The sequence below is a fragment of the Prionailurus bengalensis genome, chromosome A1, assembly GCF_016509475.1.
Source record: "Prionailurus bengalensis isolate Pbe53 chromosome A1, Fcat_Pben_1.1_paternal_pri, whole genome shotgun sequence".
NCBI lineage: Eukaryota > Metazoa > Chordata > Mammalia > Carnivora > Felidae > Prionailurus > Prionailurus bengalensis.
Window position 1 is genome coordinate 108,876,280 of NC_057343.1, and position 13,888 is coordinate 108,890,167.

The 13,888-nt window shown below is 38.5% G+C and overlaps 1 protein-coding gene and 1 pseudogene across 3 annotated transcripts in view; one reads left to right on the forward strand and one right to left on the reverse strand.

The window, feature by feature from the left end:
* Window positions 1-13,888, forward strand: part of CDC42SE2 (CDC42 small effector 2) — a 120,895-nt gene that overhangs the window by 33,631 nt on the left and 73,376 nt on the right. For 2 of the 3 annotated variants that reach the window (XM_043587014.1, XM_043587022.1), the window contains exon 2: window positions 3,842-4,018. The exons of the other annotated variant lie outside the window; for it this stretch is intronic. The gene's annotated coding sequence lies outside the window, so the exon portion shown is untranslated. The remainder of the gene's footprint in view (window positions 1-3,841; window positions 4,019-13,888) is intronic. 3 annotated transcript variants of the gene reach the window in all.
* LOC122487082 lies at window positions 7,807-11,211 on the reverse strand (annotated as a pseudogene).

The window sequence follows — 13,888 nt, forward strand, 5'->3', positions numbered from 1 at the left end:
TACGTTGTTATAGTGATATGAGATGAATGCTAATAAAATGATTGCATTAAAATATTTTTGGTTGGCAGTGAAAAAAATTATTTTTTATGTAATTCCTACAAAATTTAATGAAAGACTGGTACTTTATGGACTGCATTTGAATGAGTAATTTTGAAATCCACTAAATTTTCTTGCTCCTGCTAAATTATATGGGGTTTTCTAGAGAACTATTTTTGGCATATGCTTTCTTTCTGATTAGTAATTATGGTTTTGATCTTTAGCATTGATATACTGTACTTTTCAATGGAGTTATTTTCCAAAAAGAAAGATGGTGGCCATAATTTTTAAAGTTAATGGCTTGAAAGGGTCTTGCCTTTCATATGAATCAGTCTTGCTACCAGTTATTAATATGCAATGAATTTGTTTTAAATTTAATGTTAACTGCACATATTTTAGTTTTTATAAATTGAGAATTATTTATACCTGTGAAATTATCACTACACTCAGGATAATGAAAATACCTGTCCCCTCCAAAATTCTTTTTTTCAACCTTATTATCTATTCTCAGGCAATCAACTGAACCTCTTTCCTATCACTAGAGATTCTAGAATTATATATGTGTGAATTCTACAATCCGGTGTGGCTTCTTAGCATAATTATTTTGAGATTCATCCATGTTGACTAGTGCATAATAGTTCATTAACTTTTTGTTACAAATAGTAATACATTGATTGGCTATAGCTTACTTAGTGTATTCCATTCACCTCTTGAAGGATAGTTGGGTTGTTTCCACTTCCAGGTATTAAAAATAAAGGTGCTGTTAAGTCTTTTGTGGACGTAGACTTCCATATCTTTTTTGGTTTTTTTTAAATTTTTTTAAAGTTCGTTTATCTTGAGAGTGAGTGTGAGTGGGGGTGGGGCAGAGAAAGAGGAAGAATCTCTAGCAGGCTCTGCACTGTCAGCGCAGAGTCCATGTGGGGCTCAAACTCAGTAAACAGTGAAATCATGACCTGAGCAGAAATCAAGAGTCGGACACTTAACTGATTGGGCCGCCCAGGCACTTCTAGACTTTGATTTCTGTTAGGTAAATAACTAGGAATGGAATTGCTGCGTTGTATGGTAAGTGTGTGTTTAATTTTTTAAGAAACTGCCAAACTGCATTCTAAAGTGGTTTTACCATTTCACATTCTCATCAACAGCATATGAGAGTTGAATTTGCTCCATATCATTGCCAACATTTGTATTTTCCTAATGAACAATGATGTTAGGGCATATTATCATGTACTTACTTGCTAGTGTCTATCCTTGATCAGGAGTATGTCAAGATCTTTTGTCCCTTCTTAAAATTGGGTTTTCTTAATGAGTTTTGAGCATTCCTGTATTCTTTCTGGATTCAAGTCCATTTTCAGATGACATGATTTACATATATATGTTTTTTCACTGTGTGGCTTGTCTTCATTTTGTTAACAACATCTTACGGAGAGCAGAAATTAGTAATTTTGAAGTTCTGTTTATCACTTTTGTCTTTTATGTGTCGTGCTTTTGTGTTTTATCTAAGAAATCTCTGCCTAAGACTACAAAAATTTCCACTGTGTTTTCTTCATGGAGTTTACAGTTTTAGATTTTCCCTTTAGAGCTCTGATGGATTTTGAGTTGATTTTTATATATGGTACAATGTGTAGATATCCTGTCATTCCGGCTCCATTTGTTGAAAAGGCTGTTGAAAAGGCCTGCCTCTGCAGAAAATCAGTTGACCGTATATACGTAGCTTTATTTCTGGACTGTCAGTTTTGTTTTATTGATCTGTTTGTTTCTCTTCAGTACTACACTGTCTTGATATTTGCAGTTTTATAACGAATCTTCGAATATAATTGGTCTTTGAGGTTGTTTTGGCCATTCTAGTTCATATGCATTTCCATATGAATTTTTGATTCACCTTGTCAATTTCTGTTAACACTGCTTGGATTTTGATTAGAAGTGCATGGAATCTTGCTCAAATTAGAATTGACATGTAAAGGTCATTGAATTCATGAATACAGTACTGTATCTATTTGTCCTCTTTGTACATCATTTGATAATTTATTCCTAATTATTTCCTATTTTCCAGTGATACTAAATAGAATTATTTTCAAAAATTAATTTTCTGATTTCTTTGAACAGCTGTTCTATAGAAACAGTTGATTTTTTAATTCTAACCATCTGTTGCTTAGTTTCATCTTCAGATGAAGTATAGTGTCCTAGTTCATTGTCATTTTAGATTGGAAGAAATGTGTAAGCTTACAAAATGTAATGGGTCAGTATCTTGCGAGGAGTGGTACATATTATCCCCAGTATTTTGTCTTCATTTTTTTTAAGATTTTATTTTATTTAAAAAGTTTTCAAGTTTTTTATTTTGAGAAAGAGAAAGCGCGAATGGGGGAGGGGCAGAGAGAGAAGGAGAGAGAGAATCCCAAGCAGGCTCTGCACTGTCAGTGTGGAAACCGATGTAGGGCTCAAACCCACAAACCGTGAGATCATGACCTGAGCTGAAGTCAGACACTCAATCAGCTGAGCCACCCAGGCACCCCAAAGATTTCATTTATAAGCTATCTCCACAGCCATTGTGGGGCTCTAACTTACAACCCTGAGATCAAGAGTTGCATGTTCTATTGACTGAGCCAGCCAGGTACCTCCATCATTTTTTTAAAATGAAATACTAATATTCCTCATAATATGGAACCTTGAAACTTCAAAGTACCATTATTTAAATAGTTGAATTTGTAGGCATTTTCAGGAAAGTATTTGATTCTGAACAGGAATTATTTGTATTTAGGGGATTCCAAGAGTCCATTCAAATTATATATTTTAGAGAACCCAGTGCCTTGGTACTGGTTTTGTGAGAATGAAGGAAAGTGTATAAGGATTTTGAGGATTTTGAGGCTTATGCACATGAATCACATTGCAGCTTACTGAGATGCAGAAAACTGAGGAAGCCGTGAATTTGGGATTTTCATTTCAATTTGGACATGGTAGATTTTAGGCCTTTTGTTGACTGTTAAGTGATTATATGTTTATTTGGAGTTTTATAAATATGTATAACATATATCTTAGGTTAAAAATATGCCTGAAGTCCCAAACTAGTTGTATGCAAAATTAGAACTCAAACCCAGGGCCCTCTGACTCCAAAGCCAATATAGCTGTCCCTGTTGTATTGTCAAGGCAGAAAAACATGCTTCACTTTGACAGTAATAAATGTTCCCTCTGAGCTTTTATGATTATATAGCAGAGTTTGCAACATCCCAGGCCAGCAGGATCCATACAGATAATTGAGTTGTGTTATAAGAGAGTGATGACATCTGCAGGCAACTGCAAAGCCTATGTCCCATCTGAAGGATTAGCTGCTAATCAGCTCCAACAGATTGTTACCATGTGGGAATGTGGGCCCGGCATTGCTGGATCTTCTGACCTTTTTTTTTTTTTTTTTTTTTTCCTCCAAGAGAGGTCAGAAATACTGGTTTTCATGTCGAGTCTTCTGATTTATAGGTAGCTATCCTATATATGTATATATCCTACATGCTATGTAGGTCATCCTTATTTGGTCCACCATACATATGTGTTAGATTCTACCCTGTGAGCAATCTATGGTAAGCCTTGGACCTGGTATACTATGAACACAACAATAAATTTATATGATGTGAAGAGGGTGGTAACTGTAATAAGCACATTACAACCTTTGAAATGCAAGTTGCTTAATTTGAACATGGCGCTTAATGAATCTGGTATTTAAATTCAGTTTTCTTATAGGTCAGTTACTTATAGATGGTGGAAGAGGGAATTGCTCCCTATAGCTTTTTGCCTCCTAATTGCATGCCTTCATTTGTAGATCGGGCCAACTGTGAGTTTGTGGACATTTAACTGAAACCCATTTGACTGAACCCAAATGAGAAGAAACCTTCAAGAACCAACTGCTATTCATAGAATCTGCAGTCATCTGTATGTGTAATATGGAATGTTCTCAACCTAGAGATAGCTGAATGGGTGACTCCATTGACAAGGAGTGGTAAGTTTGACTATCCCCACTGATAATTAACTATATCCTTTCCATAAAAAGAGCACTCCTCCTCTTTTGTTCTTACCATTTACTCACTGTTGAATAGTAAGTTAATTTTTGTATCACAGAGAATGACAACAGTGCAGTTTAGGAAGACACTTTATCCCTAACTGTATTTAACGTATGTTTGCAGTCAGACTTTTTTCTTAAGTTAGGCACATCTATTCCTTTGGCATTCTATTTTTCTTCTTTATTTCTCTGTCAAATTATACCTTTCGCCAAGGCCTGTCCTTGAAATACTCAGCTCACGTTAAAATGATGGTCATGATACTTAACAGCATCCACTCTAATCTTGGGTAATGGTAGATGTCATTGCTGTTGGAAGTGGTTGTTTTAGGAATAGATCTAGTTTTGGCCAGTTGGTCATAGAAAGAAGTCTTAAGAAGATGCTGGGAGAGGTTTTCTTGGTTTTGAGAAAGAAGAAAAGAGATGATCCCTCTTCTCCGTAAAGATGGTTTTATCTTGATTGACCTCTGGAACTGCTGTAGCCATTTTGTTACTAGACTGAAAGTGATGCCCTTATGGAAAGGAGGGCAGAGGCAAGAAGAGTGCAGAGAAGTAGAACTGGGAGCTCCATGTAATATACCTAGAATTACCCTAACTTGTGATGTGAAATAATCAATTTCCTTACTGTTAACTTGCGGCAGAAATCCTCTCATTTGATTTCTCCACTGATTATCTGCTGTCTTTAGTGTGTTATGCATTTATTTATGCTTGATTAGGTTCTGTCCTGTCCAGTAATACTTGTTTATGTATGTCGCTTTTCTAGCACATTATAAATTTTGTGAAGTCAAGGGCTGTGCTTATATTCCTGCTGTGTCTTACATTAGTATTATCTTCTTAATAAAGCCATCAGTGCATATTTACTGAATTGAATTGTTTGAACAGTTTAGTATTTGAAAAACCAATCTACAGAATTGAATCATTACGTAGATTGTCTTTTAATTCAAATTCTTTTCTTTAACCACACTACTTCCCTGGAGGATTATAAATGAAGTTTGGCTTTTAAGATGATTGGCGGGTAATACATTTTCAAGTAATCAGTTCTATTCTAAAAAAATGTTTTGTTTTTCTTCAACTTGACTGTCAAAATCAGATCTTTTCCTATGTATTTGATTTTTGGTTTTCAGTTTAATAAATTTCACTATCTTCTGTGTTATAAACACAGAATAGTTTATGTTCTGTTTTTGATACTAATAATAGGAATAAGGGACAAAGATAGGAAGAAACAAAGGGGTGCCTGGGTGGCTCAGTCAGTTAAGCATCTGACTTCAGCTCAGGTCATGATCTTGCAGTTTGTGAGTTCAGGCTCCACATCAGGCTCTATGCTGTGAGCTTTGGATCCTCTGTCTCCTTCTCTGTCTGTTCCTCCCTTGCTTGTTCACATGCTCTCTCGCTCTCTCGCTCTCTCTCTCTCTCTCAAAAGAGAGTTTGTTTATTTTGAGAGAGAGAGACAGAACACAAGTTAGGGGAAGAGGGGCAGAGAGAGAGGGAGAGAAGAGAATCCTAAGCAGGCTCTGTGCTGTCAACGAGGAGCCTGACTTGGAACCCAGTCCCACAAACTGTGAGATCATGACCTGAACCCAAACCAATAGTTGGACACTTAACTGACTGAGCCACTCAGGCGCCCCTGTGTATGAAAACATCTTGACTGATACATCCTTTATCATCACCCATTTTAAACTGTATAATGATAACTCAAGGGACTTTGTGAATTAGGTAAGTCTCTGATAATGCAATCCATTATCAGTTGTGTAAGGGGGCAGATAAAGCAGGCCATTCATTGTTTGATTCCAAGGATTCAACGATTAAGTAGAAGGTGGTAAATAAATACATTGTCCATGCCATTGCTAAGGAGCTTATTGTTAACTAGAATAGGCTATCATTACCTGAATGATCCTACTAGTGTAGAGTAGGATTATTAACTGAGGATTGATGATCTCTTTAAAAAAAAATTTTTTTTTTTTAACATTTATTCATTTTTGAGTGAAGGAGTGTGGGGGCGGGGAGGGGCAAAGAGAAAGGGAGGCACAGAATCTGAAGCATGCTCCGGGCTTTGAGCTGTCAGTACAGAGCCCAATGTGGGGCTTGAACTCATGGACTGAGAGATCATGACCTGAGCTGAAGTCAGATGCTTAACCGACTGAGCCACTCGCGCTCCTAATGATCTGTTATTAACTGAGGCTAGGGTTGTGGAAGAAAAGGAGTATCCATCATCTCTTGTAATTAGCTGTTTGATGGAGACTCCTACTGAGCCCTTGGTACTTCTGAAGCTGGTAAAACAAACAATTGTGGGGAACCTGGAGTCTGGCAGTCCTTAAAAAATATATGTATAAATTCTCACTAATCAGTTTTTCCTAATAAAGCATTAGGAAATATACACACCTTATGCCTTTATTTAAAATCTTTTTGTTTTCCTTATTCAGAATCTTGGGGCCAGATATATTTGTGGGGGTTTCACAATTCTTCAGATTTTAGAAAGGTTAATATAGTGCATACACTGTGTATTTGTATCTTTTAACTTAAGGGGCAAGTTGGTTTCTGTTATTAAAAATACAAATAATAGGGGTGCCTGAGTGGCTCATTCTGTTAAGTGTCTAACTTTGGCTCAGGTCATGATCTCTCATTCCATGAGTTCAAGCCCCGTGTTGGGCTCTGTGCTGACAGTGTGGAGCCTGGAGTCTGCTTCCGTTTCTGTGACTCCCTCTCTGTCTAACTCCCCCACCCTGACTTGCACGCGCTCTCTCTCTCTCTCTCTCTCTCTCTCTCTCTCTCTCTCTCTCTCTCTCTCCCTGTGTCTCAAAAATAAATAAGCATTAAAAAATTTTAAAGGAAAAATGCAAATAATACTTTACATGAGTAAATGCCAAGTTCTGTACACTTTTCAACATTATCTTAATTCTTGAACAAATTTTTTTTTTCTAATAGCAATAAAACATGAAGGCCATCCATTTTCTTTCTTTACTTTTTTTCTTCTTTCTTTCTTTTCTTTTGTAGGCTCTACACCCATTGTGGGATTTGAACTCAACCCCTATAGATCAAGAGTCACATGTTCTACTGACTGTCTTTTCATACTATCAGAACATAACTTTATGCACATTTTAAAAATCCTCTTTAATTTCATTTTACCTACACGTCCCCCATCTCTTTTCACTCATTTCTCAAACCTCTCCTTGCATTGCCCACACCTTTACCAGACTAAAGAGTCTGTAAGTAATTAGTTCTGACACCTAAATAGAGCTTAGAAAGTCAAAGTGCTCTCTCCCAAAGGTTTCCTCACTTCACTGATAAGTCTTCAAAAAAGAAATGCTCTTCACTCATTCTTTATATTTCACTTTCACATTTCATCAGCAGATCAGCAAGTGTATTTTTCTTCTCATTCTAAACAAGATTAGAAAGATTTCTACTGAGCATCTTGATACTACACCCACAAGTCTGGAGACTCTGGGTACTGTTCTGCTCTTAAGAAGGTCCTTTAATGGAATAAAAGTCTATATAATTTGTGGTTGATTTCAGTCCATACTGTGTTGGATAATCAGTAAATAGCTGGAAAGTGAACTTAGTCATCATCAAAATAAGGATCTTCATAGCTATGAGGAGACTGCAAATACAGTTCTACAAATACAATTCTGTTGAAATCATCTTTTTCTTTTTTTAAAAAATTTATTTACGTAATCTCTGCATTCCATGTTGGGCTTGAACCCATAACTCTAAGATCAAGAGTCACTCTTAAAACTGAGTCAGCCAGGCACCCCTCTTTTGAAATCATCTTGACTACAATACAGCTAGTATCCCGTAGCCATCTGTTTTGTTTTCTTGCTAGTGAGTAATAGGAACTGATGTAAACTGGTGAAGATTTGCTGGAGCCTGAGTATAAGCCTTTATATGTGGTTTCCTTTTGGCTCTTAAAATACTGCATAGGTGGCTGGATCCTCTTGTATTCAGAGTGAGGGTCTCTGATTCTTAACAGTATTCGTGAGGAGGAAGTGCTGCTGACAGACTGATGGGTGACATCTGTTGGTTAGTGGTAGACAAGGAAGGATGTGAATTGAATTGGTCTGCACTGTACAATGAAGGTGTAAAAAAATGGTTTTGATTGCATCCATCTTTTTCATGAATGCTTTGGAGGTCCTAATATTGCTATAATGTATTCAAGAGCTGGGCTGCTGCCTTTACCACTTTGAGAGATGATCTGTTCCTTTGCCTTTGGTTGTGTTCAGTAGCTTTTCTTTCTCCCTTGAGTCAACAAGGACTTTGTTGTTCTCCATGATTTTGCTAGTGACCTCGTGCAGGTTTTTTGTTTCCTTCCTTCCTTCCTTCCTTCCTTCCTTCCTTCCTTCCTTCCTTCCTTCCACAATTTCAGTTTGTTGGGATAGTAGTAATTGATGCCTGCAGCTGTATGAAGTGCTCCAAACACAGAACTGCATCATAAGAGAGGAAGGGCCTGGAATGCAGACAGAACCAGCCCAGCCTCAGTCTGTAGAGTCCTGTGGGTGCCTGCATCCGACCCTGCATCTGCAGGTTACTACTGAGTGAGCTGGATACAGGCTGGAGGGACCTGGTATAGCAGATGGCTTCCGTGATCTCGTCAGACAGCACATGAGGACCAGGGCTACTTGGAAGCCAGTTGGTTAGGTCTCATGGTATATTTACCTGTGAGCTTCTTGTTCTGAACATCTTGCACCATATTCCTGAAAGCAGTTGCTTCACATGGAGTAGCTCTATCATTATCTGCCCTTAGAAGTTCTATAAGGATGGGCAGCCCTTTTTCTTTGTGGATGGCCACCAGGATGTATGCTGTAAACATCTAGTTTCCAGAAGACTGCTTCTGGAGAGATCTAGCAGAGCTTTTCAAGTTGGCTGGGTTGGAACTTTCTGGTGGAAGAATCAGATACCGTTTTACCATTGTTGGATGCCACAGCATCTCGTTCCCTTGGAGAACTTTGACAACTTGGGGATATGACCAACTTCATCTCATTGATCTCTTTATGTCCTTCTCTTTTTCTTCTCCCCCTGTCAGCCTGGCTCTATGTCCTTGCTGGGAGACTCTTTTCCTAGTTAAGTCATCCCAGCAGCCAGGCTGATAGGATAGGTTTCTTGGGGGTGCAAACACAGTTCACCACAGTGTTGCTGTTGTAATTAGATGTGTTCATACATGTGCGAATCACATGCCGATGTGAGTCTGCCAGCCCCTCATAGGATTTTGCATTTGCTTCTTCCCTCCCTCCCTTCCCTACAGAATTAGGCAGAACAAGTGAAGTCTGATTATGATCAGCATCAAAAGAAGAATTACTGCATTCAGAAGAACTGGAATATTCACACTTTTTGTTAAGATTGAGAGAGTATCTCCATCGATTGTCACCTTTACAGTATCCTATGGAGATAAATTCCAAAGAAGTCCTATACAAATTTCCTTACTTGATCAGTAGATTTTCTTACCAGTTGGAACGAGGCAGGTATCTCACCAACATTCTTGATTGGTATTTTATTTTTCATCTGTAAGACTGGCAAAAAGGAGGTTTCAGAGAGCACCACAGCATTCCGCCAAAGTTCTAAAACTCTTGTCATCAAGAAGGTGGACCAAATGCTTGATTCTTCCTAACCTATACACCACCTTCTGCACTTTATTGTTGCCAGAGCACAGGTGATGCAGGTAGGCCACTGCATCTGCCTGAACTGATGGGAAGGGTGTTGCAACATGTGAGCGACTTGACCCAACTTCTGAACATGCCAGGCACTCCCTGGGGTCTGTCTGAATACGGTCTATTGCTGTGGATCTTGTGGTGCCATCATCAGCTGGTGCTGCATGGTGAAGCCTGTTACATCTGCACTCCTGCACTCAGTGTTGGATTGGACTGTAGGGCTCTGTGTGGCTAGCTGTTGTGTTCAGAGCATCATTATTTTTTTGGTATGTAAGGGTGCTTTGTTGTCTGGATATCGTTTGCACATTTTCAATACTTACTGTACCTGTGCAATACAGTGCTGCCTGTAATCCTTAGAGCTCCATGGTTTCGTGGTTTGGTTTGCGATAACCTTGGGCTGTACTGGGTCTTCCCTCCATATATAGTAGTGATGAGCAGTTTGGGAGACACATCAGAATGAAGGTCTTGCCCAAGTTGGTTGGGCTGACTAGCCTAGGAACAGTAAGCCTGTCAGGCTGTCTGGCTGATGAGGAACCATACTTGTAATGGCACGATGCTGCTGTCCACATTGTTCTGTGTCATGAACAGTCCTTTTCAGTGAAGGTCCCAGATGTGTGGTATAGTGGTCATCACTGCAGGACAATGACCCCACTTGGCCTTTGGATGGGGAAGCTGCTTGAGCTTGACCATCAGGGTCAGTGGGGACCCTGCTCTGGTGGCAGTTTGGTACTGAGGGATTGGTCTTTCGGGATTGGAGGAGTGTAGGGTGGTGACTAATACAGTCTGATGTACAACTGTTGGGGAGATGACTCTCTGTTTAGAGTATGGAGACGCTGCCCACTGAGCAGGTAATGGGCTGGAGGAAGATGCCCTGGGGCTCGGTGGTCGGGAGTCTCAGTGACGGAGAGCCAAATCTACTATCCAGAGAAGTTCTCACTGACCCCTTTGAGGAAGACATACCTGTCCTGGTAACATAAGAACGACTGTGCTCTAGATGGAGCTGAACTAACTCTTCTCATGGCCTGATTGGCTACTCATGGTTGAACTAGTGTTTGCCCTTCAGCTCTTGAATTACTCACTAAATGGTTACTGGTTGAACTGTGAGCGAATGCTGTGGTCTCTTGTGTGTCTTACCCAGATTCTGGCTGTCTTGGAAACTCCTTGCTTCCTGGTTTTCACTGTCAGAATAAGAATTCATTTGTGTTGAACTTCTTGAGTTACCCAATGATCTTTCATGGTGAATAGAGGGTCCTTTGTGCTGACTCTGTCCTGATGAGGTTGTTGTTGGGATGGATGGCATCAAAAACTCTAGGTTTGTTCATATCAGTATTTGCACATCTCTTGATCTCCAAGGAGATGACTCCTTAGGTGAGTTGCTCCTTCAGGGAAGCTAGAACAGTGGTGGCTGTGATATTGGGTTTCAGGTCTAGGCCAGTGTAGGCAGTTTTCTTTGTGTGGTTGCTCCTCCTCCTCCAGTGAGGCCTGCTCAGTATTGGGCATTTATTTCTTTTTCTAGATTAGACAGGGTTTTTTGTCACTCCAGGAACCAGGTACATCCGCCTGAGGGGTAGCTGCTGTGCTACCCTCCAAAATTTGAAAAGCGAGCAACGGCTCCCCAACCCTCCTTTCCCTACACACCCCCTTCCCTGGAACAGCTCTCCCACCAGCCACAGGGGTGGTAGCTACCTTGCCCCTCTGCCCCGTGCCTGTGGAGTTAGCTTTGCAGCCAGCATTGATAAGGACTCAGTCCTAGAGGCCCCTCTTCATCTTTATACTTGAAAAAATTTAGAGACATTAGGTGACTTTATAGCAGTTTATGCAGCTAGGAAGTGGTAGAATTGAGATTATAATGCATATCTGTTTGGCTCTGAGATCCATGTGTGTATTAACCTCTGTTGCACTGCCTCTTCATTGTGTTGTATTCCTTAAACTCACCTATTTATTAACATTAGTAAGATTATTATTATTGGAAAGTTTAATCAGCTAACCTAACTAAATTAACTTAATATTTCTTTTTTTAAAAAATTTTTTTAACATGTATTTATTTTTGAGAGACAGAGAGCATGAGTGGGGAGGAACAGAGAGAGGGGGAGACACAGAATATAAAGCTGTGAGCACAGAGCCCAGTGTGGGGCTGGAACCCATGAACTGTGAGATCATGACCTGAGTCAAAGTCAGATGCTTAACCGACTGAGCCATCCAGGTGCCCCCACTTAATATTTCTAATAGTCTTGCTGATTGACTTAGCTTTTCTGGGAATAGAGTCCTTATTTATAAACATACATAATATTGAATTTTGTTTATCCTTTTCAGACTTTATATCATATTGGTTCACTTACTAGTTGCATTATCTAGAACTTCTAGAACATTATGATAACAGTGAGCATCTTGTTAATTAATTTAAAACATCTGATGTTTCACTAAATGCTTACATTAATTGAATATAGTTTTTCACCACTGAGCATGATGCCAGCCCTTAGTAGTATTCTTCATAAATAAAATAGGAAAGAGAGCAAAGTACTTGTGTTTATTAAGAGTTTTTTTAAAATTCTATTTGGATGTCTATGTAGGCCAGATTTTAAAGTCTTAATTGTTGCTGTGTCATAATGGCTGAAACTAAAAATTACTGTTATTTCTACCTACTTATACTGCACTCATTTTTAATCTCTGATAATGTATACACGTCTTACCTCTGGCAGTATTCATTTTTGTACATTTAAAAAATAAGTTTATTATAATTTATAACTTGCTGAGTTGTATTTATTTTAAATATATATTTAAAAATTTTTATGTGGGGCTAGCATGTAGTAGGAGTTCAGTGAATATATGTTCAATATGTTGATTTTTATAATTATCTGATTAGTGAGGCATATTGATAATAAGCCTGTATTATGACTAATGATGGGAAAATGTTGTGTCAATTTTTGAAGTGGAAAAAACCCAGAAAATAGATATGTAGTATTGTTGTAGTTTCCTGGTTTCATGGTCATTTAGCTGATTTCTGATCCTACCATTTTCCCATTCTGACTTGATAGCATTTTGCTGTAGGTACCACTCTTTCAGTAGTTTGCTGGTGGGTTTAGGTATTTCTCTTAGTTCTCTCGCACGAGTGCTCTCTCTCATTCTTTCTCCCTCCTTCCATCCAACCCTCCCTCCGTCTCTCTCTCTCTGTCTCTCTCTCTCTTTCTCACACACACACACACACACACACACACACACACACACACGAGGACTAATTCATTTACCAAATGTGAGAGAATGAGGAAATATGAACATTACAGAAAATTATTAAAATACAGAGGTAGAATGTGATTGTCCCATTCAAATATTGCCCCTGAATGGTTCAGAGTTTCTCCTGTTAAACTTGCAAATAGCTATAAAGGAGGAGTTTGGGAGATATCTAAGGAATGGAATAATTGGAATTACTCTTCAATTTTGTCAGTATGATCCAAAATATCTGTCTCTATCTATAGCTAGAAAATATTTTTGAAAGTCTTATAATAGTGTTATAGTTTAAGGGAATGGAAACTGATATTAAATTTCTAGTTATTTTGGTTAATGGTCTAGGGTATAATTATCTGGACATAATTGCCATTTGAGGAGCTATGCTTTGCTTAAGTAAATAGAATTGGTGGCTCCGTGTTGGGCCCACTCAGCAGCTAACCATAGTATAATAATCCTTACCACAGCAGCTGGAATTTATTGTAGCTATTGCTGTATGTTCTCACTGTAAAGGCTGTGATTTCTGTGAGGAAATCAGAAAAGCAGCCCTTTTGTGGTTTTGATTAAAGAGTGTTTTCCTGGCAGCATGAGAAAATGCTCTGCTTGTTTTGTGCTCTGTAGATATAAGAAGTGCTTTTACAAAAGGAGCCATTTCTTTAAAAAGTAGTCCTATGCAAGATACCTATTTTAATTTTATTATTAACCATCTAATAATTGTGAATGATTTTAATGCACATGTTCACTGAAGAAATGCATATAGGGAATGATACTAATTAAAGGAAATGTGTTGATATTAGGGTGGGTATAGAAATTTTCCACTCAAGGCCACATTCCTATGGTTATCTTTCTATGGTTTTCTTTAAAAATGGTTGACCCATAGAACTCAGAACAAGTTGAGTACTGTGTATACTGTCTTTGGGTATTTTATTTTAATTACAGTGTTGTTAACATACAG